Source organism: Choloepus didactylus, chromosome 4 (assembly GCF_015220235.1).
Source record: "Choloepus didactylus isolate mChoDid1 chromosome 4, mChoDid1.pri, whole genome shotgun sequence".
Taxonomy (NCBI): domain Eukaryota; kingdom Metazoa; phylum Chordata; class Mammalia; order Pilosa; family Megalonychidae; genus Choloepus; species Choloepus didactylus.
The window spans coordinates 128,901,264-128,927,165 of NC_051310.1; the positions used below are offsets into that span (position 1 = coordinate 128,901,264).

The window sequence follows — 25,902 nt, forward strand, 5'->3', positions numbered from 1 at the left end:
CTTGGATTATTGTTCCCCCTTCCTTAATTGCTCTCTACTGCTAGTTCCCCTACATTCTACATTATAAACCGTTTGTTTTACATTTTTCAAAGTTCACATTAGTGGTAGCATATAATATTTCTCTTTTTGTGCCTGGCTTATTTCGCTCAGCATTATGTCTTCAAGGTTCATCCATGTTGTCATATGTTTCACCAGATCGTTCCTTCTTACTGCCGCGTAGTATTCCATCGTGTGTATATACCACATTTTATTTATCCACTCATCTGTTGATGGACATTTGGGTTGTTTCCATCTCTTGGCAATTGTGAATAATGCTGCTATGAACATTGGCGTGCAGATATCTGTTCGTGTCACTGCTTTCCGATCTTCCGGGTATATCCCGAGAAGTGCAATCGCTGGATCGAATGGTAGCTCTATCTCTAGTTTTCTAAGGAACTGCCAGACTGACTTCCAGAGTGGCTGAACCATTATACAGTCCCACCAACAATGAATAAGAGTTCCAATTTCTCCACATCCCCTCCAGCATTTGTAGTTTCCTGTTTGTTTAATGGCAGCCATTCTAACCGGTGTTAGATGGTATCTCATTGTGGTCTTAATTTGCATCTCTCTAATAGCTAGTGAAGCTGAACATTTTTTCATGTGTTTCTTGGCCATTTGTATTTCCTCTTCAGAGAACTGTCTTTTCATATCTTTTGCCCATTTTATAATTGGGCTGTCTGTACTATTGTCATTGAGTTGTAGGATTTCTTTGTATATGCAAGATATCAGTCTTTTGTCAGATACATGGTTTCCAAAAATTTTTTCCCATTGAGTTGGCTGCCTCTTTACCTTTTTGAGAAATTCCTTTGAGGTGCAGAAACTTCTAAGCTTGAGGAGTTCCCATTTATCTATTTTCTCTTTTGTTGCTTGTGCTTTGGGTGTAAAGTCTAGGAAGTGGCCTCCTAATACAAGGTCTTGAAGATGTTTTCCTACATTATCTTCTAGGAGTTTAATGGTACTTTCTTTTATATTGAGATCCTTGGTCCATTTTGAGTTAATTTTTGTGTAGGGGGTGAGGTAGGGGTCCTCTTTCATTCTTTTGGATATGGATATCCAACTCTCCCAGCCCCATTTGTTGAAAAGACCATTATGGCTCAGTTCGGTGACTTTGGGGGCCTTATCAAAGATCAGTCGGCCATAGATCTGAGGGTCTATCTCTGAATTCTCAATTTGATTCCATTGATCTATATGTCTATCTTTGTGCCAGTACCATGCTGTTTTGGCAACTGTGGCTTTATAATAAGCTTCAAAGTCAGGGAGTGTAAGTCCTCCCACTTCGTTTTTCTTTTTTAAAGTGTCTTTAGCAATTCGAGGCATCTTCCCTTTCCAAATAAATTTGATAACTAGCTTTTCCAAGTCTGCAAAGTAGGTTGTTGGAATTTTGATTGGGATTGCATTGAATCTGTAGATGAGTTTGGGTAGAATTGACATCTTAATGACATTTAGCCTTCCTATCCATGAACATGGAATATTTTTCCATCTTTTAAGGTCCCCTTCTATTTCTTTTAGTAGAGTTATGTAGTTTTCTTTGTATAGGTCTTTTACATCTTTGGTTAAGTTTATTCCTAGGTACTTGATTTTTTTAGTTGCTATTGAAAATGGTATCTTTTTCTTGAGTGTCTCTTCAGTTTGTTCATTTCTAGCATATAGAAACATTACTGACTTATGTGCATTAATCTTGTATCCCGCTACTTTGCTAAATTTGTTTATTAGCTCTAGTAGGTGTATCGTTGATTTCTCAGGGTTTTCTAGATATAAGATCATATCATCTGCAAACAATGACAGTTTTACTTCTTCTTTTCCAATTTGGATGCCTTTTATTTCTTTGTCTTGCCGGATTGCCCTGGCTAGCACTTCCAGCACAATGTTGAATAACAGTGGTGACAGCGGGCATCCTTGTCTTGTTCCTGATCTTAGAGGGAAGGCTTTCAGTCTCTCACCATTGAGTACTATGCTGGCTGTGGGTTTTTCATATATGCTCTTTATCATGTTGAGGAAGTTTCCTTCAATTCCTACCTTTTGAAGTGTTTTTATCAAAAACGGATGTTGGATTTTGTCAAATGCTTTTTCAGCATCTATTGAGATGATCAATTGATTTTTCCCTTTCGAGTTTTTAATGTGTTGTAATACATTGATTGTTTTTCTTATGTTGAACCATCCTTGCATGCCTGGAATGAACCCCACTTGGTCATGGTGTATGATTTTTTTGATGTGTCTTTGGATTCGATTTGCAAGTATTTTGTTGAGGATTTTTGCATCTATATTCATTAGGGAGATTGGCCGGTAGTTTTCCTTTTTTGTAGCATCTTTGCCTGGTTTTGGTATTAGATTGATGTTAGCTTCATAAAATGAGTTAGGTAGTGTTCCATTTTTTTCAATGTTTTGAAAGAGTTTGAGTAAGATTGGTGTCAGTTCTTTCTGGAAAGTTTGGTAGAATTCCCCTGTGAAGCCATCTGGCCCTGGGCATTTATTTGTGGGAAGATTTTTGATGACTGATTGGATCTCTTTGCTTGTGATGGGTTGGTTGAGGTCTTCTATTTCTTCTCTGGTCAGTCTAGGTTGTTCATATGTTTCCAGGAAATTGTCCATTTCTTCTACATTATCCAGTTTGTTGCCATACAGTTGTTCATAATATCCTCTTATAATTTTTTTAATTTCTTCAGGATCTGCAGTTATGTCACCTTTTTCATTCATTATTTTGTTTATATGGGTCTTCTCTCTCTTTTTGATTTTGTCAGTCTAGCTAGGGGCTTGTCAATCTTGTTGATCTTCTCAAAGAACCAACTTTTGGTGATATTTATCCTTTCTATTGTTTTTTTGTTCTCTATGTCATTTATTTCTGCTTTAATCCTTGTTATTTCTTTTCTTGTACTTGGTTTAGGATTGGTTTGCTGTTCATTTTCTAGCTTCTTCAGTTGATCCATTAGTTCTTTGATTTTGGCTCTTTCTTCCTTTTTAATATATGCGTTTAGTGCTATAAATTTCCCCCTTAGCACTGCTTTTGCTGCATCCCATAGGTTTTGGTATGTTGTGTTCTCATTTTCATTCGTCTCTATATATTTAGCAATTTCTCTTGCTATTTCTTCTTTAACCCACTGATTGTTTAGGAGTGTGTTGTTTAACCTCCAGGTATTTGTGAATTTTCTAAGTCTCTGATGGTTATTGACTTCTAATTGTATTCCATTGTGATCAGAGAATGTGCTTTGAATAATTTCAATCTTTTTAAATTTATTGAGGCTTGTTTTATGTCCCAGCATATGATCTATTCTGGAGAAAGTTCCGTGAGCACTAGAAAAGTATGTGTATCCTGTTGATTTGGGATGTAATGTCCTGTAGATGTCTGTTAAATCTAATTCATTTATCAGATTGTTTAGGTTTTCAATTTCCTTATTGGTCTTCTGTCTGGTTGATCTATCTATAGGAGAGAGTGATGTGTTGAAGTCTCCCACAATTATTGTGGAAACATCAATTGCTTCCTTTAGTTTTGCCAATGTTTCTCTCATGTATTTTGTGGCACCTTGATTGGGTGCATAGACATTTACGATTGTTATTTCTTCTTGCTGAATTGCCCCTTTATTAGTATGTAGTGGCCTTCTTTGTCTCTCAAAACATCCCTGCATTTGAAGTCTATTTTATCTGAGATTAATATTGCTACACCTGCTTTCTTTTGGCTGTAGCTTGCATGAAATATTTTTTTCCATCCTTTCACTTTCAGTTTCTTTGTGTCCCTGTGTCTAAGATGAGTCTCTTGTATGCAACATATTGATGGTTCATTTTTTTTGATCCATTCTGCGAATCTATATCTTTAATTGGGGAGTTTAATCCATTTACATTCAACGTTAAAACTGTGAAGGCATTTCTTGAATCGGCCATCTTATCCTTTGGATTATGTTTGCCATATTTTTCCCTCTCTCTATTAATATCCTTTATTGTACCCATACCGAATCTCTTTAGTACTGAACCTTTCTCCAAGTCTCTCTGTCCTGTCTTTGTTTCTCTGTCTGTAGGGCTCCCTTTAGTATCTCCAGTAGGGCAGGTCTCTTGTTAGCAAATTCTCTCAGCATTTCTTTGTCTGTGAAAAATTTAAGCTCTCCCTCAAATTTGAAGGAGAGCTTTGCTGGATAGAGTATTCTTGGCTGGAAATTCCTCTCACTCAGAATTTTAAATATATCGTGCCACTGCCTTCTCGCCTCCATGGTGGCTGCTGAGTAGTCACTACTTAGTCTTATGCTGTTTCCTTTGTATGTGGTGAATTGCTTTTCTCTTGCTGCTTTCAGAACTTGCTCCTTCTCTTCTATGTTTGACAGTGTGATCAGTATATGTCTCGTAGTGGGTTTTTTTGGATTTATTCTATTTGGAGTTCGCTGAGCATTTATGATTTGTGTATTTATGTTGTTTAGAAGATTTGGGAAGTTTTCCCCAACAATTTCTTTGAATACTCTTCCTAGACCTTTACCCTTTTCTTCCCCTTCTGGGACACCAATGAGTCTTATATTCGGACGTTTCATATTATCTATCATATCCCTGAGGTCCATTTCGAGTTTTTCAATTTTTTTCCCCATTCTTTCTTTTATGTTTTCATTTTCCATTCTGTCATCTTCCAGGTCACTGATTCGTTGTTCAACTTCCTCTAGTCTTGTACTATGAGTGTCCAGAATCTTTTTAATTTGGTCAACAGTTTCTTTAATTTCCATAAGATCATCCATTTTTTTATTTAGTCTTGCAATGTCTTCTTTATGCTCTTCTAGGGTCTTCTTGATTTCCTTCATATCCCGTACTAGGGTCTCATTGTTCATCTTTAGTTCTTTGAGTAGCTGCTCTAGGTGTGTCTCTTCTGGTCTTTTGATTTGGGTGCTTGGGCTTGGGTTATCCATATCGTCTGGTTTTTTCATATGCTTTATAATTTTCTGTTGTTTTTGGCCTCGTGGCATTTGCTGAACTTGATAGGGTTCTTTTAGGGTTTGTAGACCAGTTGAAGTCCTTATCTCTAATTTATCAGATCTACAGCTTCGTGGAGTACACTTTCTCTAACTAACCAGCAGGTGGCGTCCACGAGCCACCTGTTCTCCACAAGCCAGATCTCCCCTGCTTAGCCTTTTTGGTGAGTGGGGGAGTGAGTCTTGTGGGGCCCAATTGGTGTCCCAAGCTTGCATGTGTAGTTGGTGTTGCCTGCCCTGTATGTGGGGCGTGTTTCTGGGCAGTCGGGGAGGGGGGGTGGCCCTAACAATCAAATCTCCCTGATGATCCTAGAGTTTTAAAGCTACTGCAATAGTCTAATCCTTCAGTTCAGTCCTGCCACAGTTTGTCTCTGCCACTGACCCACAAGTCTTTGGTATTGGCGTATGGCTCCTGAGTCTTGCAAGTGGGCCCCTCTTCCAGGCTGTGCACCCCGGGTCCTCTGTTGAGGGATGACTGTGCTATGTCACAGGTGAGTGCCGTCCCCCCAGGGCAGTTCTGGGCTGCTGGGCTGTGTTGGGAGGCTCCCAGTCTGCTCAAATGATGGCTGAATGGGGCTCTGTTAATTCACACTGCTCCCCCTTCCCAGCTCTGGGACATTCAGCTGAGGTTGCAGGGAGGGCTAATGTCCACGCCCAGTTTTGTGGTGTGTGCCTGTTATTTGAAGCACTTCCGTCACACTGGGTTGTCTGGGGCAGCTCTGGGCTATGGGGCTGGCGATGGGCAGGAGTGTTTCCTGTCCACCAGGATGGTGGCTGTGAGCGGACACCCCCCTTTTCTTGGGAAGTTGTGTTGTTTAGTGAATTTTCTCAGCCACTGGATTATTGCCTTTTGTCTCAGAGCTCTCTTAGTTCTGCTCTTGACTTGACGTGCCCAAATTTCAATTCTTTGAAGCTTTCTGTATTGAGCTTCTTAGAGTAATTGTTTTAGAAAAAGCAAAAAGGATTTAAAAAAAAAAAAAAAAAAAAAAAAAAAAAAAAAAAAAAACGGTCCTCCTCAGAGATTTAATGGGTTATTGAAATGCTAAGAGACAAAGCAACCAGGGCCATTAAGGAAAGGTGCCCAGGGCAGAGAGATCAGCCTTGCTTCGGGATTTGCATATGCGCCTCAAGGCCTGATCTCCGCCCTTCCCCTTTCTGTGTTCACCAGAACTCCAAAAATCCTCTGCTTTTATTTTGGAGTTTTTCGTGTTGTTTTTGTTCTATGCCTGTCTCCTCTCTGCTGGGCTGGCTGCTCTCAGAGTCTCTGGTGTCTGGCCTCAGTCTATCTATGGTTGGAGTTTGAATCAGTAGAATGAGTTTCCGGTAAGAGCAGCCACTGCAATTCTCCCTTCTCCTTCCTGGAGCTGACAGCCCCTCCTCCCCCGGGACTGAGCCTGGCAGGGAGGGGCGCGGGTCCCCTGGCCGCAAAAACTTACAGATTTCGCTGATCTCAGCAGTTCCACGTTTTCATGAGTGTTGTATGAAGTATGCCCAAAGACAGATTGCTCTGTGGTGTCCAGTCCACGCAGTTCCTGGCTTTTTACCTACTTTCCTGGAGGAGTAACTAAAACATACAGCTCACCAGTCTGCCATCTTGCCCCCTCTCCTCTGCATCATATTTTAATTGGCATTTTTTTTAGTGGTACATAAAATATTGGGTGTGTTTTACAACTGGTGGTATCTTAAGAGTTGATATGATTCTATTTGTATTTCTATTCCACGATTCTAGAACTAAACCCTAATTCCTCATCTTCTCCTGAAACAGACTTGCTCTCTTGATTTTCCAGGTCATACCATTAATTTACCACTTCCAAAATCTGGACCGACTTTAGACTCCTCCTCTTCTTTCCTGTCTAATAAATCACCACATCCTGTTGCACGGTACTTTTCACATCATCCCTTCCTTTCACTCTTGTTTGAGACCCTTGTTTCATCATGCCTAGACTATTGCACCTTGAAAGGTTTCTGTTCTTCTGGATGTTCTTCCCTCGAAGCCACCCAGAGCAACACGACTGCATAGTCTTTCTTAACATTGCTAACAAACCACTTCCACGGGTAAGAACTTAAAATGGCTCCCTCTTGTTTACAGAATGAAATTCAGACTCAGTCTAGCATCCAAAGCTCCCAGAATTTGGCTTCAGTCTGTACTTCCTGTTTGCTCTCTCATAACTTTCCCTGGGAGCCCTCCACTCAAGCCAAAATGGTCTATTCACTCTCAGTGGTAGGCAGAATTATGACCCCCTAAAGATATCCTAGTCCTAATCCCGGAACATAAGAATATGTTACTTTATAAGCACTTTTGCAAATGTGATTAAATTAAGTATCTTAAAATAGAGAGATTATCCTGGATTATCTTTGTGGACCCAATATAATCACAAGGGTCTTTAAAGATGGAAGAGGCAGGCAGAAGTCAGAGGAGATGTACAAAAGAAGCAGAGGTCAGAGTGATGCAATTGCTAGGTTTGAAGATGGTGGATGGGGCCGCGAACCCAGAAATGCAGGTGGCCTCAAGAACCTGTAAAAGGCAGGGAAATAGATTCTCCCCTAGAGACTCCAGAAAGGAATGCAGCCTTGCTGGCGCCTCGATTTTAGCCGTGTGATGTCTAACCTCCAAACTTCTAATAAATTTGCGTTGTTGTAAGTCACTGAATTTGTGCTAATTTGTTACAGCAACAATAGGAAACTAATATACTCTCCTACCCAAACACTTCCATTTTTCAAGTTCTGGATGTTTTCTGTGTGCCTCTCCAGATCCATTCTCCCCCCTGCTCTACGTCCCAGGACGATGATCTATTTAGAGTGCATCAGTGAGCTCCCTTGCTCTCTGGCTTCTGTTTGACCAACAGAGGCACCAGCAGGAAATTGAAGGCAGAGGGAAGAGGACTTCAGATCCAGACGGCCACATCTGCAATGGGGCTGCCCTTCCCTTGCTCCTTCAGGCACTGGGTGGGTATTCTGCCTTGTTGGATTCCTTAAACACTTTCCACATCTTTTGTAAATAGCCCTTTATTAAACATTTCTCAAATGATTCCATTCATTTCCCTTATTTCTTGTTGGGAACTTGACTGATACAAGTAATGTCACTAGGAATGCCCGTCTCTATCCTCATGGCCTATCCAAGCGCTCTGTTGTCAAGGCTGGCTCAGATCCCAGCTGCGCAGGACCACAGACTGTCAGCGCCAAGAGAGGCCCTAAACATCATCCAGCTTAGCAGCAGAGATGGTTTTTCTCCAACTTCTCTGACCACTCCTTTGTGTCTTCTGGCAATTCCTCTTCCTCTACCTTAAATACTGGCATTCCTCAAAGTCCTTGTCTCAGGAAGGCCTTCTTTTCTCACATCATGTACGCTTGCTGGACGAACTCATCTGCCTACAAAGTTTCAATTATCATCCATGTCCTGAAGGCTCCTAAATCTATATCTCCAACCCTGACTTTGTTCCTGAGAACTGGATTCAAATATTTTCAATTGCCTCTACTTGGCTGCCTCAGACATCTTACATATGTCAAAAGCATGCCTCATAGTTATGCATTCACCACCATAATCAATTTGAGAACATTCTCATTGCTCCAAAAAAAAAAAAAAAGAAAAGAAAATAGTATGCTTCATTATTTTCTTTTCCAAACGGCTCCTCCTCCTCTAGAATTCCATTTCAGGAAAACAGCCCAAGAAACCAAGGAGCTATTCTTGATATCTCTTCCTCCTCTTCCTCCTATCCCTCAATCACCAAGTCCTGTCCTTACCTAAGTGTGTCTAGAATCGACTCACTTTTCTCATCCCACTATCCACATCCAGCCTTACCCACTTTGAATCCATTTCTCACAGAATAGCCAAAGTGATTTTTTTAAAAAGAAACTCTGACCTAGTTACCTGAAATCCCCCAGTGGCTTCCCACTGCCTTGAGCATCAGGTTCAAATCCAGTCCTTGTCAGCCCACCCTACACTGCACTCCCCGTCTCCTCCAGGCTCCAGCCTCCTGGACCACTTCCAATTCCCGGACTGTGCCTTACATCGTTCCCTCTGCCCAGACCACTTTTACCACCTCCTCATCTGGCTATCCGCTGTCCTGCTCATCTTCCAGGCTCAAGGGAAGCTTCGCTTCCTCAAGGAGGCCTTTTCAGACCCTGACACAAGGTCTGGGTCACCCCTTACACTCCCATGGCACACACCTTGATCACAACTCTCCTTAACTTCCTTAGTTACCTGCTTTATCTCTGTATTCCTTGCTAATCCCTGAGAGGGTGGGGACAGTATCAGTTTCGTTCACTGCTATAATCCTGACTCCCAGCACAGGTCGTGACACAGAGTAGGCGTCCAATAGATATCTGTGCAACAAATGTCAAAGAAAGGAAATGAGCTCAGAGGGGTGATGTGACCTCCTGGTCCGGAGCCCATTCCACCATATCCACGGCTTGTACTCTCCCCACAGAATGTTCTGAGACCGTCAAAGACCACAGAAGTTGCTCCTGTCTCTAAATTTGTGTTGCCTAGGTCACAAATTTGGGGTTCACCACTTGCTGTCTGGTTATCTTTTCACGCATGTTACATATATTGTTCTCTCTCCAACTACACTAAAAACTCCCAGAGGACAGGGACCAGGTCATAATTGTTTGTATTCTTGGCCTTCTCAAACTCAGGCTTGTGTATTCTATTCAACAAATATCTATTGAAAGTCTACTTTTTCCAGGCACCTCTGGGAGAATAGCAGTGAACAAGACAGACAGTGTCCTGCCCCAACTGAGCTCGTAGTTTAGTAAGGAAAGACAGATTTAATTAAGTAATTACAATAAAATGATAATATTATGTAAACAGTACCTGTTAAAACAAACTGCATATGTTGTGCCAGTGTCTCAGGGGATCTCAAAGCCAGGGGATAAAAAAAAAAAGGGTGTATTCTCCTGGAGCACAACTTGGACATGAAAATTTGGGGAAACACTAGTTGTTACTTTTTAAAAACAAATACAGATATAACATGAAGAAGAATGCAAAATTCTCATAGCTTTTAAAGTCAAATCATAGATTTTCCAAGCCCCCACCCAGACCTCAAAAGGGTTCACATTTGTTCTCACCCACTGTTAGCGATATTACAGTGGAAAGTTTGCAAAACGCTGCGTCAGCCTCCAACAGAGTGTCTGTCCCATGGCACACCTTCAACATGTAACAAGGTAACTAAAGTACATGCTGGAATGAAGCAAGTGCCAAATCAAGCTTCCACGAGTTCAGGTGGACAAGCACATGCAGCCGGTTGGGAAAATGCTTCCCACAGGAGAGAGTACTTGTGCTGAAGGAAGGATGACATGAGCCTTCAAGTAACTCTTCCCATTACCCAAAGATACAAGCCCTGGGAAGGACAATAAGGAGTGTAGCTTTCTTTGATCTTCTTTATTTGTATAACTGTGCTATGAAAGAGGAAAATCAGACAAAACATGAAGTGCCCAGCCTTTGGTCCTGCTACATCCAAGGACTTAAGACCAAAACTGAAAGGAGCAGCCCTATTTATTAAATTCCCACCAAATAGGGGTTTTCAAATTTTTACAAAAGAATAAACCAGCTTCAACGTGCTGTATCTAATTTTTTTTAATTTACCAAATGTGAATAATGTTGTGTGCCCATCTTGGGCCCTGAGAGTCACACTTCCGGGGCAGTTTTAGGTACTAATTTTTAAAAAAGTGACATTTAAAGTAACAAGAGATCATAATATAGTACAATCATTCATTCACTCATAGGTATTTATTACCTACTATGTGCCAAGAACTGCCCAAGGCCCAGGGGATGGGGTAAAAAAAGACAATATGAAGTCCTTGCCTTCATGGAAATGGGCAAAAGAGTACTATAAATTGCTTAGAAACACAAACACACTAGGAAATACACAAAAAACTGTGCATGGAATGGACCAACATCACACTGGGAGGGGAGAAGGGGACCTGGGGCTCCATCTGTGCTGGCGATGATTTATTTCCAAGAAGGGTGGTGGTTACATCAGAGATTATTATTCTTTATTCCTTTTTATATCTCTTCAATACTTCATAATTTTTTAAACAATTAGTGAATCAATTTGCACAAAAGCCAAATCTATATTTCCTAAAGCTAATAAATTAGAACAAAGCCAGCATATCAGCAAACCGTCTGACGAAACATGAATTGATCTTATACCTGTAATTCCTTTCTAGCTGCTGGGCAAATATAAAGATATGACAGCTGTATCCTGTTTTTTGGAACCTACCCTATCCAGTCAAGTCTGTTTTCGTTGTTTTTTTCCTTTGTTTTCCCTTTTTAAGCAACCAAATGGATGCTGCCGTATTCTGGGAAATACTTGCAGAAAATGAAAGACAAAGAATAGGGTGGAATAAGGAGTAATTTCAGGCAAAAAATATGGCAAGGCAATGGGAAGAAGAAATCCTGAAAGGAGACTGAGGAGCAGATACTACCATCTGAGACTATTTGTTCTTAATTTCCCAATCTTACAAAATAAAAGTTGCCAGAGCTTAAATCATGCTCAAAAACAGTCCTATTTTACAACAGTGTGCTCCTCCACCCCCAGTTTAGAAGAGGCTAAAAGCATGGGCCTTGGAATCAACAAGCCCTGGGTCTGCAGGTAGACAGGTATGTGTGTGAGTGACAATCTGGCCAAGCTTCTGTTCCTTCCGTAAAATGGGCAAAACCAGGTACTTATCTCAGAAGGTCAAGGACACTGAGATAATGTACGTTCTAGGATTGACACAATGCTTAGCCGTCAATATAACTGCTATTTTGCTTTTGGTTTTGGTCTAGGAATAATATTTCTGGGGTATTTCTTTCTCTCTGTTTTGCATCGGTCACATATGGAGAGGCAGCATCCCCTAAGAGCCCCGGGCCAGTGTCTGCCAAGTGTAGCAAGCTGCCATGGTATAAGGGTGTTTGTCCTCTCTTAGCTTCTCCAGAGCAAAAGTCTGCTTTCAAAGGTTGTCTCCAAAATGTCTCTGTAAACTGCAGTTCCTCTCTCAACTCCTGTGCATTCTTCAAAGTGTCCCTCCTGGCTGTAGAAAGCTTGCTCCTTCTGTCTGAGCTTATATAGTGCTCTATATAGTAAACTAATCAAGGCCTATTGTGAATGGGTGGGGCCACACCTCCATGGAAACTATCCAATCAGAGTTATCACCCACAGTTGGGTGGGGCACATTTCCATGGAAACAACCTAATCCAAATGTTCCAACTTAATCCCCCTAATATGTCTGCCCCGACAAGACTGCATCAAAGAACATGGCTTTTTCTAGGGGACATAATACATTCAAACCAGTATACCACCTATACTTTTATCCGGATGTCCTGACTTTCCACCCCAAAATCTATGAAAGGTAGCTTTTCCCAAGTTAGTTCCATGTAACACTAGTCCCCCAAGATACTATGTGCAGAGGATTCTGTTGTCACTGAAATTTGGGAAACATTCCAAACCACAGCCTACAGACACCCTCACCGCCACCTCTAGCTGATGCATAACAATCATTATTCCATGGAAAATCCTGAGTGGACAAACCTTTTCAGCTCAGTTTAACCTAGTGTTTCCCAAATCTATTTGACTAGACACTTGTTTTTCTTGTAACACCTATTAACAATCTACGTGTTTGGGGGAATACTCATTGAGTTATTCACAGACACCCAGACATATGCTATCTCAGACATCCATACAAGCAAATGTGTATATCTCAATAATTTCCTAGATATCCACGTAAGCACATGGACACACACGCATGCACATGCATGTACATACATCAAATCCAGGTATAGCAAAAATATCCTTGTAGCAAGGGGTTCTATATAAGAGATTGTTATATCTTAAAAATTAATTTTACTTTCTTGGAAACAGGAAATCTCTTCAAGATATGCCTTCTATGAACCTCTCTGAAGCAATCACAGTCTATGAGGAAAACACTTCATTGTGTGTGATTTACACATAAAGGGATGAGATAAAAACTTGTATCAAAAAAGCAGGATCTGTTCTTTCTCCAATACTTGCCACAACCCAAATTAAAACAAACCAACACCTGTGTTCCCAAACTTCCACAATGACATAAATCTCAGAATATAGAGAAGAAAGGGACAGTGCTGTCAGTATAGTTCTTGGATAGTGCTAAAACTTTAAGTTTTGGGAAATATCTAAGACTTTGAGGTATGAGCTAGAGGATTGATAGTATCAATATAAACCAAAAAAGGTCCCTGACTCCACTCACAGCCCCAAAAGGATTTAAACCTTAGGCACTTGAAGCCAGAGAGTTCCCATCAGACTTACTGCAGCTGTCTGTCACTAAACACACAGTTTAAAAATAAGTGTTATTCATGACCACAGACATAGGGGACTGGTGGTTTGATGGGTTGAGCCCTCTACCATAAGTTTTACCCTTGGGAAGACGGTTGCTGCAAAGGAGAGGCTAGGCCTCCCTATATTTGTGCCTAAGAGTCTCCTCCTGAATGCCTCTCTGTTGCTCAGATGTGGCCCTCTCTCTCTGGCTAAGCCAACTTGAAAGGTGAAATCACTGCCCTCCCCCCTACGTGGGATCAGACACCCAGGGGAGTGAATCTCCCTGGCAACGTGGAATATGACTCCCGGGGAGGAATGTAGACCCGGCATCGTGGGACGGAGAACATCTTCTTGACCAAAAGGGGGATGTGAAAGGAAATGAAATAAGCTTCAGTGGCAGAGAGATTCCAAAACGAGCCGAGAGGTCACTCTGGTGGGCACTCTTACGCACACTTTAGACAACCCTTTTTAGGTTCTAAAGAATTGGGGTAGCTGGTGGTGGATACCTGAAACTATCAAACTACAACCCAGAACCCATGAATCTCGAAGACAGTTGTATAAAAATGTAGCTTATGAGGGGTGACAATGGGATTGGGAAAGCCATAAGGACCAAACTCCACTTTGTCTAGTTTATGGATGGATGTGTAGAAAAGTAGGGGAAGGAAACAAACAGACAAAGGTACCCAGTGTTCTTTTTTACTTCAATTGCTCTTTTTCACTCTAATTATTATTCTTGTTATTTTTGTGTGTGTGCTAATGAAGGTGTCAGGAATTGATTTAGGTGATGAATGTACAACTATGTAATGGTACTGTAAACAATCGAAAGTACGATTTGTTTTGTATGACTGCGTGGTATGTGAATATATCTCAATAAAATGATGATTAAAAAAAATAAGTGTTATTTACTTATTTCATTTATCTCTCCAACTTATTTTTAAAATTCAAATCTACAGAAAAGTTAAAATAGTATAAGAAATACCTGTATCCCATTCTCCTTAATTTGCCAACTGTCATCATTTTACTACATATACCACATTCCTGAGCTGGCTACTCTTTCTCTCTGGGTATGGCTTTTATCGCCGCTGAAGCAGCTGAAAGTAACTGCAGGTGTCATGATACTTTATCTAATATTATATAGCATACATCTCCAAAGATTAAGGAGTCTACCACATAACCACAGTACCATTATCACACTTAAGAAAATTAACAGTAATTCCCTAATATTATCTGACAAACAGTATATATTCAAATACCCCCAACTGTCTCCAAACTATCTTGTTTTGCTAGTTTTTTCTGATCTAGGATCCAAAGCTTACATATCCCAAATGGTTGTTACATCACTTTAGTCTTTTAATCTATAATAGTTTTACCCTCACCCACTCCCACAAGCAGTTTCTGATAACATCATACATTTTTTTTGAATTTGGCCAATTGTCTTGCAGAATGCCCCACATTATGGATTTTTCGGATTGCTCCCTCCCAATTAGATTCAAGTTAAGCCATTTTGGCAGGAGCACTACAGAGGTGAGGTTAAGACCTTCCTATGGCATCACAATAGGAGACTCATAATTGGTGCTGAGCCTGATCACTTGGTTAGGGTGGTGACCAGCTCATCTCTCCACTGTAGGGCTACATTTTCCCAATGTGATCTGTGGTGAGATACTTTGAAAAAATGTGAAAATCCTGTATCCCAACAACCCTGCACTCAAAGGTTTTTGTATGTTGACAAATTCCTGCTTGAGTCAGTAACCTTAGGGTTGCATAGTACTAATATTCTGATTCTCTCGTTCCTTCTATTGTGTATTTATTTTTCAAATGACCACCAGTACCAGTCCTCTTTCCCCGTGTATATACTTTGTTTACTTCTTGCTGAAGCATCTTTCCCCCCACCCTAGAGAGCCACTGGCTCCTCCCTTTACCTGTTGACCCCACTTCAACTTCAGCAAATTAAAAAAAAAAAAAAAAAAAATACATCGTTGCCTACCAACTTACAGTAATTTACAAAAATTACAAAAATTAAAAGGCTTGTAATGTATATTTATTGGATCAGACTGAAGAGAGTAAAGGAAATCAGCTTTTTGTTTTTTAAAAAAATCAGATTGCCTAAACCCTGAACTTACTCCTCACTAGGACAAAACCCCTTGTTCTGTCACAATCAAGCTGCTTTTTTTTTTAAATGGTGTTTTCGGTTCCCTGATATGCGTCTGTTGGAAGAACAGAGGTTTAGAAAGCATTTAGCCCCAAAGTCCCATTTTACATAGAGGAAAGTCTCAGAGAGGTGAAGGGACTTGTCCAAGGTCCCTCGTCTCCTTAATGGTAAAGCTAAGAATGGAACCGGGTTTTTACAATACCTCCTCTGATGTTCTTCTCAGTGCCTTCCCAAGTACCTCGAGATTCAGATGTTTAATGCATACAGACCAAGCCAGAGCATACACAGCCTCCTCCATTGCTCATTTGCATTTTGACTTGCTTCACCTTCCTACCTTTAACGCTTTAAGTAAAAATTACCATTGTGAGCCTTTGTTATTTTAAAAAATCAGTTTTCATTTCTGCAGATCAACAGGAGAAATTTAGGAAGGCTCAAGGAAGCACAGAGTACCATGATTCTAACCGGAAAAAAATAAGAATCTCGAGGACCCGCATCAAGCAGTTTTCTCAACGCTGCTTTCTCAGAGCCTGAAACGCCCTGCGAGTGACAGCTCCAGGGATCCTAGAAAAAGACACCGGTCCGAGTCCACCCTTTCCCGTCGCCTGTGTTAAAGAGGCAGTGAGCTGTCTAAGGCTCCAGAAGCCTTCATGGGAGAGGAGAAAGTGGGGAACAAAGCCCGGCGTGAAAAAACCCATCCCAGTAGTCTGGGAAAGACATGAGACCAAGATCTCACTGCAGCAGCCCAGCGGGTTGCAGAGGCTGCGAAGCCGCAGTGCAGGGCGTGGGACCCACACCCCGGCGGGCGCCTCGCGCGACAGCGTTCTCTTCCACGCCGAGAAGAACCCTGCTGTCGGGCACAGCCCATGGAGCTGGGGAGGCAAAGAGGCGGCCCCCGGGTCTGCACGTCCGTCCGGCGGAGCGCTCACGCCACAAAGCATCCTCCGGTGGGCAGGGAGGGTGCGGCCGCCGCTGCGCTGCGGCCGCGGGGGCTGCAGACAGCGCCTTGCCCGCGGAGGTCCCCACCGGGCCCCAGCGCTCTTACCTGCGGGAGCGCCCATTCCGGAGCCGCGGCGCGGGCTGTCAGTCCGTAGTCCGGGAGAAAGCCAGGCGGGGCGAAAAGGGCGGCGCCGTGCCGGGCGAGCTCGGCGATCAACAGGCGGCCCCCGGCCCGCGGCCCCCGAGCTGCGTATCGGCGCGCGGCCGCAGCGGAGCAGGCTGGGAAGCGTAGTTCGCTAGGCGCCGCGCTGCCTGGCAAAGGCGGGACACCCCCACCTGGCGCCCGCCAGCCCGCCTAGCCCGGGCTCTGGGATCACCCATCACCCCGGCACTTCTGCGGATGTTCTCTCCCGGAATATGTGTTGGCACCCGTAACCACTATGCAGGGGAGGAGGAGCTTCAGCTTTTGAGGAAAAAAAAAAAGAAAGTGCATGCTCTTTTGAGAAGCTCGAGGCTGCGGAAAGGGTGGGTGGCTTTTCAAGCCTGTGAGGAGCATTTGAGTGAGTGAGCATCTTTACACGGAAGCCTTGTTAAGACCGGGCTCAGGTACAGACAGGCCTGCCCTAGGTTTTACTGGCTTTAAGAGGGCCTGAAGTTGAGGTGTGGGAAGGAAGATCCCTGGGGGTGACGCGGGAGTGGTAAGCAAGGTTTTGGGTTAGCCAGGCAGAGCTACAGTGATGGGCTGGGGGAGGGTGTCGGAGGACTCACGACACGGGGAAGATTCACTAGCTGTGAGACTGGACAACTTAATCTGAGCCTTAGCTTCCTCACCTATAAAATAAGCTTAAAGCTTGAAGAGTTGTAGTGAGGTCGCATATATGAAAGCATCTGTCACGGTGTTTGGCCCTTAGTAGATGCTCAATAAAGGTTCCTTCCTTTGGAGTTTCAACAGAGTTCTTGGGCACATTCCTGAGAAGCCCTATAGTGCTAAGCTAAAAATAACTGGGCCTTGTTGAGCTGGGCAGACTTTATCCCTGAATATATACCAGATGTGCGCTCTGCCAGGTTCACGGGGGCAATGAAGACAGAGAAAATACTGTGTTGTCTCTGAAGCTTGGAATTGTGGTGGGGTGGTAGAGGGCAAAGACCAAAATTATTCAAATACATGGCATTATAGGGTTACCATCCAGAAGCTGTTTCTAATTAGATGTGATCTCTCTTTCCATTTTTGAACCCTTGCTGCACACTTTGTGTGTAACCCTTGATTATGATGCTCACCTTGACAGGTTAAAGTTGCCCTGTCAACTTACTGCAAGTTAAGTTGTTTCTTTGCAGTATTTCACATTATGGTGGGATTTGCTTCTTAGAGATGTGGTGGAACAAAAATGAAACAAAGAGATGAATGCAGCATTGCTTGTGTAATCTCTTTCTAAAATAAGAGAAGAGTGAATGAAGGTAAAACAGCATTGTAATCTGGCCTAGTGTGTACAGTAATCATGTGCCCTCCCCCTCCACCCCCGAAAAAAGTGCTGCAGAGGAAATTCCATACTTGAAAATAACACCCCTTTGCCTGTGTGAAAATACTTTCCTACACGTGTTCTCATTTGATTTTTGCAACAACTCCATGAGACAGGCAGAGCAAGGATTCTTCTCCAGGTGGAGTTATGAGAGGCACAGAAAAGTGATATGACTTGTTCAAGGTCACCCAGCTGTCCATTTAGCCTGTCTTCTCTCCTTCGATCTTAGCCCTCTGAACCTTCCCCAAGGAGGCACACTCAGCTCTGTCATTCCTTTGTACTTTTCAAAACAGGGCCACATTTTCCCTAGCAGGTAGGCTGAATCAGAACATAAAATTAATTTTATAAGACTCCTGGGATTAGCATGATGCATAATGGCATACAGTAGCAACTGGCTGAGAGACCAGTGTTCTTTTCACTATCAAATGTAAGAAGACACTACCTCGGGTCTCCTCACCAAAATGACAAACCTGAGCTGGAAAGAGTTACATGAAATAGAGGTGTGGCCAAACTCATTTAAGTCATGTTCCCAATTTTTCCTGTACATTTGTTATTCCAAATGTCCTGTGCAACAGACAGGATCTCTTTAACTTTTTTACATTGTACTTTGGATACAAATCATAGCCTTCTGTTAAGTAAGAATGGGTCTGCTTACAGATCAAGCCAACACTTTTCCCAGAGAAAGCTGATGGCAGGCATAAGCTGAAAATAATGAAGTGATTTCATTCAGATTGGAACAAAGAGTAGCAAAGGTCTGATACAGCAAAGGTACTTGATAGTGTCCTCTATTTCTCTTTGGCTTCCTTGTGGTTCTCCAAAGGGAAAATGGCTGCATGCTATGAAATAAGTGGAGCATTACATCAGAAGCAATTAAAGGAAAGGGAGTGGGCATAGAAATAAAAGGAAGCAGGCGTGGTTATGGTTTCTTAACTTAAAGCCATAATTGGCAGCCAAACACAAATAAAAGAGCTATTCTACAGTCCAAGAGCCAGATATAAGCTCTGGGAGGATGCTGATTCCAAGCTTTAGAAAGTGAGTTCTTAAAAGGAACTTCTAATCAAGGTCTCTTTGTCCCAAGAGGGCCAGAAGTTAGTAGGTGTTACTGGATCAGTTAGCAAGGTAAAACACTTAACCTTAGTGTTTTAAATGTTAAAACTTGATGGAAAGATACTGGCTCCAGTCTGTTTAGTTCTTTAATTAGCTTTTCTTTTCTTTTTTTTTTAAGGCAGAAAAGGATGCCAGCCATGCCTGTGATTTATCTTACCAGTAAACTCCCATTATTAACTCTGGGCAATATCTTTTTTTTTAAATTCAGTTTTATTGAGATATATTCACATACCATACAATCAGTTATTCACAGTACCATCATATAATTGTGCATTCATCACCACAATCAATTTTTTAATATTTTCCTTACTCCAAAAATAAAAATAATAATAAAAATAAAAGTAAAAAAGACACCTAATGCATTCCAGCCCCATCCCTCCATATTTTTCATTTAAATTTTGTCCCCATTTCTCTACTCATCTGTCCATACACTGGATAAAGGGAGTGTGACTCACAAGGTTGTCACAATCACACAGTCACACTATGTAAGCTACATAGTTACACAATCATCTTCAAGAATCAAGGCTACTGGGTTGCAGGTATTTCCTTCTAGCTATTCTACTACACTAAAAACTAAAAAGGGATATCTGTATAGTACATGAGAATGCCCTTGAGAGTGACCACTCAACTCCATTTGAAATCTTTCAGCCACTGAAACTTTATTTTGCTTCATTTTCCTCCCCCTTTTGGTCAAGAAGATTCTCTCAATCCCATGATGCTGGGTCCAGGCTCATCCCCATGAGTCATGTCCCATGTTGCCAGGGAGATTTACAGCCCTGGGAGTCATGTCCATGTAGTGGGTAGGGCAGTGTGTTTACCTGCCAAGTGGGCTTAGAGAGAGATTGGCTACATCTGAGCAACAAAGAGGTGCTATGGGGGAGACTCTTAGGCACAATTATAAGTAGGTTTAGCCTCTCCTTTGCAGTAACAAGCGTCACAACGGCAAGCCCCAGGATCAAGGGCTTGGCCTACTAAGTTGGTAATCCTCAATGTTTGTGAGAATATCAGTAGTAACCCAGGTGGGGAAGTACAACATTTTCACATTTTCCTCCAGTTCCTCAGGGGGGTCCTGCAAATACATTTTATTCTCTGCCCAAATTACTTTGGGATGTATTGGGATTTCACCCTAACCTGTAGAAACCTACCAGATCTCACTTCCTACCCAAAGTTCCATGTAATTATGGTGTTTGAATAAACTGACTGTACCACTTAAATTATTTAGTGTGCTACAGAAAATATAGATCCTGTACCAAATAAACATCTCTTCCCTTGGTCTCACACAGAAGTTGAAGTTTTAAAACACAGTCAGTATTGTCCATTACCCTTTGGCCTGACTTGCCTTCGTCCTAACCAGATCTGCTTCATTCATATCTCTAATTAAAGTCTGAACTCTTTTTCAGCTTTTTAAACAGTTTCTGTATGAGGTAATATTGACATTGACAGCTGCTGAGTTCTAGCTCTGAGTTTCAGGTATCACATAGATACCCAGAGTTCCAGAGACCAACCAAGTTATACACAAAGAGGCTCAGCCTTTCAGAATTTGGAGATAACCATTACAACTCAGGAGTGAATGTGACTGCTATAAAGCTTACAATCTAGGGACCATTACAATAAGCATTCCCCTGATAACCTGTGCTCTAAGATTCAATTCTCAGAGTTCACACATTATAGTTAGTCTATATTAGTGAGGTGTTACAATGTTTGTCTTTTCATTTCTGACATACTTCACTCAAAATGCTGTCCTTAAGATCCATTCACCTAGTTGCATGTCTCACAACTTCTGTATTCTGTTGTATCCATACACCACACTTCACCATTCTGTACATCAGTCGGGGTACCCTTAGGCCACTTCCATCCATTGCAAATTTTGGATACTGCCACCATAAACACCAGACTGCAAATGTTCATTCGTGTTCCTGTTCTCAGATCTTCCAAATATAAACCCCATAATGAGGGTGCAGGGCGTTATGGCCCCCACATACTTACCTTCTTGTGGAACCAAGACACTGTCCTCCAGATAGGCTACACCATTCTACTTCCCCATCAACAGTGAATAGGTACATCCCTCTCTCCATGTTTTCTCCAACACTTGTATCCCTCTGTTTATTTTTTCCCCTGCAATTTTATAGAGGTATATTTACATATCTTATAGTCATCCACAGTGTACAATCTACTGTTCACAGTATCATCATATAGTTGTGCATTCATCACCACTATGAGCACTTGAACATATTCATTACTCCAAAAAAAAAAATATTTAAAAGAATAATAAAAAAAGTTAAAAGAATAAAATAAAATAAAGGTCAGACAACAACACCACTTCCAAGGAGCCCTCATCCCTCCCTTATATCCCCCTCTCATAGACATTTAGCTTTGGTTTATTGCCTTTGTTACATTTAATGAAAGCATACGGGAAGAAGACGGTGGCATAGAAAGGAGTGGACGCTAGTTTGTCCCCTTGGACAACTAATAAACAACCAGGAACAACTAGTAAATAATCTGGAATAACTGCGGGGGGACAAACGTGACTGTCCACTCATCATACACCAACCTGAATTGAGAGGAATGCCCAAGATTGCAGCATAAAATCTGTAAGTAAAAACTGCAGATCCAAGCTGGGAGCCCCCCACGGCCCGAACTGCAAAGCCTCGCTGTGCTAGAGCGCAGCACTCTCCAAGCAAATGAATACAGCTCTGCTGAGCTCCAATTGGTGTTTTAACAAATGTGAACTGCTCAATACAAGATATGAATCCCCGAAAAGCAGACAGAGGCTTTTGGTGATGACTGACCTTGGAGAGCTGGAGTGGCCACAGATTGACCTTGAAGGGGGCTTTCTGTCCCTTCTTTGGCTCAGTGGAGAAAGCCTCAGCCATTTTCACTTCCCAGTGCTCTGACCCAGACAAGGGTGGAGATAGCAAGGCAGAGAGACTATTCAAATGTAAATGACCTCCTCCTAGGGGGAATATCTTCCCTGAGGAAGAAGTTGGTGCCAAGCTTTACTACCCACCTTCCATTCAGAACCCCCTGGGGGAAGAGAGCCACAGGCTACACCTGCTTACACCAGTCTGGAGCTACAGACTGACAGGCACCACCTGCTGAGCAGAAGAGCACAGTGACTTGAGGCCTCACAGGGAGTACCAATCTTCTTAGACACCCTTAGGGAAGCTGCATACTATTCCCTCTGTCCAAGACCTGAGCCTGTTCTGGTCTGGGAAAACCTGATTGGGGTAACCAAGGAAACCAGATGTCTAGACAACAGAAACTACAACCTACACTAAGAAGAACTAAGTTATGGCCCAGTCAAAGGAACAATCTTACACTTCAACTGAGATATAGAAATTTAAACAACTAATACTAAACAAATTCAAAAAGTTTAGGGATGATATGGCAAAAGAGATGAAGTGTATAATGAAAACACTGGGCATACCTAATGTAGAAATCAAAAGTTAAAAAAAACAACTGGCAGAATCTATGGAAATGAAAGGCACAATACAAGAGATGAAAGACACAATGGACACATACAACAGCAGATCTCAAGAGGCAGAAGAAAACACTCAGGAATTGGAGAGCAAGGCAGCTAAAAGCCTACACACAAAAGAACAGATACAGAAAAGAATGGAAAAATATGAGCAACATCTCCAGGAATTTAAGGACAAAATGAAATGCAGGAATGTACGTGTCATTGGTGTCCCAGAAGGAGAAGAGAAGGGAAAAGGGGCAGAAGCAATAATAGAGGAAATAATCAATGAAGATTTCCCATATGAAAGACATAAAATTACGGATCCAAGAAGCACAGCATACCCCAAACAGAATAGATCTGAATAATCAGATTATCAAACATCAAAGATAAAGAGAGAATCCTGAAAGCAGCAAGAGGAAAGCAATCCATCGCATACAAAGGAAGCTTGATAAGACTATGTGTGGATTTCTCAGTAGAAACCATGGAGGCAAGAAGGAAGTGGGGTGATATATTTAAGATACTGACAGAGAAGAACCACCAATCAAGAATCCTATATCTGGCAAAATCATCCTTCAAATATGAGGAAGAGCTTAAAATATTCTCTGACAAACAGACAATGACAGAGTTTGTGAACAAAATAAAGGAAACAGTAAAGGAAGCACTGCAGACAGAAAGGAAAAGATAGGAATGAGAGGTTTGGAAAACAATTTTGAGAGATAGTAGCACAGCGATGTAAGTACACTGAACAAAGATGACCGTGAGCATGGTTGAAAGAAGAAGGTTAGGACCATTTGGGATACCAGAACAAAAGACAAAAGATAATGGGAGCATACTACAATGTTACTGTTAACCATAGACTCTAGTTTGCATTCATTATATTTTTCCCCAATACCATCCCGTTTATTGATACTTTGCCAGCCCGCCATTCTTTTGTTCTCCCTCATGTAAAGACATTTTTCTATTCATACATTTAGTCACCATCATTGACCACTCTAGGTTTCGCTAAGTTATACAGTCCCAGTCTTTATCATCTATCTTTCCTTCTGGTGTATACATTGCGCCATATCTTGTAGTTAACTTTTCAGTTCCTTTTTTTTTTTAAAAAAAAAAAAACCTTTATTTTGAAAATGCTCTCGAATTTACAGGACAGTTACCAAAATAACACAAACCCCATAAAGAGAACTCCAACAAACCCCTATTCCTCCCACCCTCAGATACCCAGATGCACCAATTTTAATATTTTACCTAGGCCTTTGCTTCCTGCTTCTTTGTATGTTTTGTAACCTGTTGTTGAAACCTGGACATTTTGATATTTTAATGTGTTCTCTCTGGAATTTAGACTCTGAAGCATCTGTTCCTTAAGCTCATATCCAGTAAGTGTAAAGACAAAGCTTTTCTTGAGTGCCAGGAGCCAACAACAACAAAAAAGGACTCAAGAAAACTTTCCAAGTCTTTGCAGATTGACCTGTGTGAGTGCTCTCCTTTAGAGCTTATCATATGATGAATTTAGAGAATAGCCCAAGGCCATAGCATATGGGCCTCCCTCATCCTTTCTGTGCATGAGTCTTGTCTTGGGCATTTGTGTGTTGCCCTAGAAATTCCTCTGTTTATGGACATACTAATGTCCCTTTTTCTCTAGGAAACAGTTTCCTCACAGTCCCCAACACTGGACTGTATATCCTATAGTCAGTCATCCCTTGCCCCTAGCAGCCCCTTCAGGGCAAGCTCTGGAACAGTGAGCCTCTGACATGTGCCCTGGTTCCATCCCTCAGGCTGCCACCAGACACATTGGACCAGACCTACTGTTTCCCCTATGTGTACAAGGTTACCCTACTTCCTCTGGGACCAGAGACCTGCCCTGGGAGCATAGGGGAGAAGTCAGCCAGGGTACCATGAGATCCTACCTGTTTTAAATTACCCTTTTCTTGATTCAGTGCTCACCCTGTTACAGCAATCTTTTAACTGTTTTCTAAGGTTTGAGAAAGATGTTTCTGTCAGTTCTTGCTGGTTGTTTAAAGCTTCTGTGGGAACATGGATCCCTGAAGCTTCTCTGCCCACCATCCTGATCCTTAGCTTGCTTTTTTTTTAATGCATTTTTTGTTGTGACCTTTAACATATACACAACAGTGATAACTTTCAAAGTACAATTTCACAAATAGGGAGCAAATTTCAAAGAATGTTATGGGTCACAGTAAATTGTAAAATATATCATACATACAAAAAGGTGTTAACTTTTGATGTATAGCTCAACAAGCAGTTATATAGGTAATTTCAAAACTTGTCATGGGTTACAGTTCCACAGTTTCAGTTCTTTCCCTATTAAGCAATGTAAAGTATATACAGAAAGGTGAAGACTTTCAAAGCACAATTCAACAAGTAGCTATAGAGCAAATTTCAAATGATGTAATTGGTTACAGTTCTACCATGTTATTTACCTCCTTCCAGCTATTCCAACACCCCAACATCTACAAATATGTATATGTGTATGTGTGTGTGTTCGTGTGTATATATATATGTTTTAGTATTGATAGACCTTTGTTAAATCTTACCTTGCTTCTTGCTATCCCTTCCTTTCACTTAATCTCTTTCTCCATCTTCAGGGGTGTCTAGGAATTGAGCACCCTAACTTGCTCATATTGAAAGGGGGTGTTGACAGTCTGGGGAAGGGGACTACATCTGATTGCTGTTGTTAAAGCAGGTGTTTCCTCTGGGTTTTAGGACTTGTCTGGCATAGGAACGCTCTGGTGGATTTAAGTTTCCAATAGATAAAACTTGATGAGTGAATCTTATATAGAATCTCAGATGGGGACCTAGATATTTGGGGACTACTTTTGGTAAGGGCATTGCATACTGTGGCCATTTGGGATGTCTAACTGGGGCTTGCATAAGAGAAACCTTCAGGATAGCCTCTCAACTCTATTTGGGATCTCTCAGCCACTGTAACCTCAACTCATTACCTTTCTTTTTCACCCCTTTTGGTCAAGTAGACATTTTCAGTCCCTCACTGCCTGGGCCAGGCTCATTCCTGGGCATCATTTCCCACATTGCCAGGGAGATTCATTCCCCTGGGAGTCATGTCCCTCACAGGGGTGAGGGAGGGGGAGATTAATTAGTTTATTTGCCAAGTTAGGCTTAGAGAGAGAAAGGCCACATCTGAGCAACAAAAGAGGCTCCCTGAAAGTGCCTCTTAGGCATAATTATAGGAGGGCTCAGCCTCCCATTTACAACCCGAAGTTTCACAAGAGTGAGCCTCAAGTTGAGGGCTTGATTTATTAAATATTGGGTTCCTAATTTCACTTAATATATATTATACCCTAAGATAAATGGTCAATTTCTTATGTTATCTTCACTTAGTGTGCAATCATCATCACTCTCAACTTTAAACAATTATCATAACATAATACATCTCAGAGCTCTTATCAGCTGCTAATTATTCATCCCTAGTATTAGTGTAGTTTTGGTAAGATACTCCTATTAAATATAG

The 25,902-nt window shown here is 41.7% G+C and overlaps 1 protein-coding gene across 1 annotated transcript in view; it reads right to left on the reverse strand.

The window, feature by feature from the left end:
* TMOD2 (tropomodulin 2) overlaps nt 1-16,632 on the reverse strand; it is a 79,179-nt gene extending 62,547 nt beyond the window's left edge. Inside the window, exon 1 of the mRNA XM_037833970.1 lies at nt 16,441-16,632. The gene's annotated coding sequence lies outside the window, so the exon portion shown is untranslated. The remainder of the gene's footprint in view (nt 1-16,440) is intronic.
* Nucleotides 16,633-25,902: the final 9,270 nt, after the last annotated feature.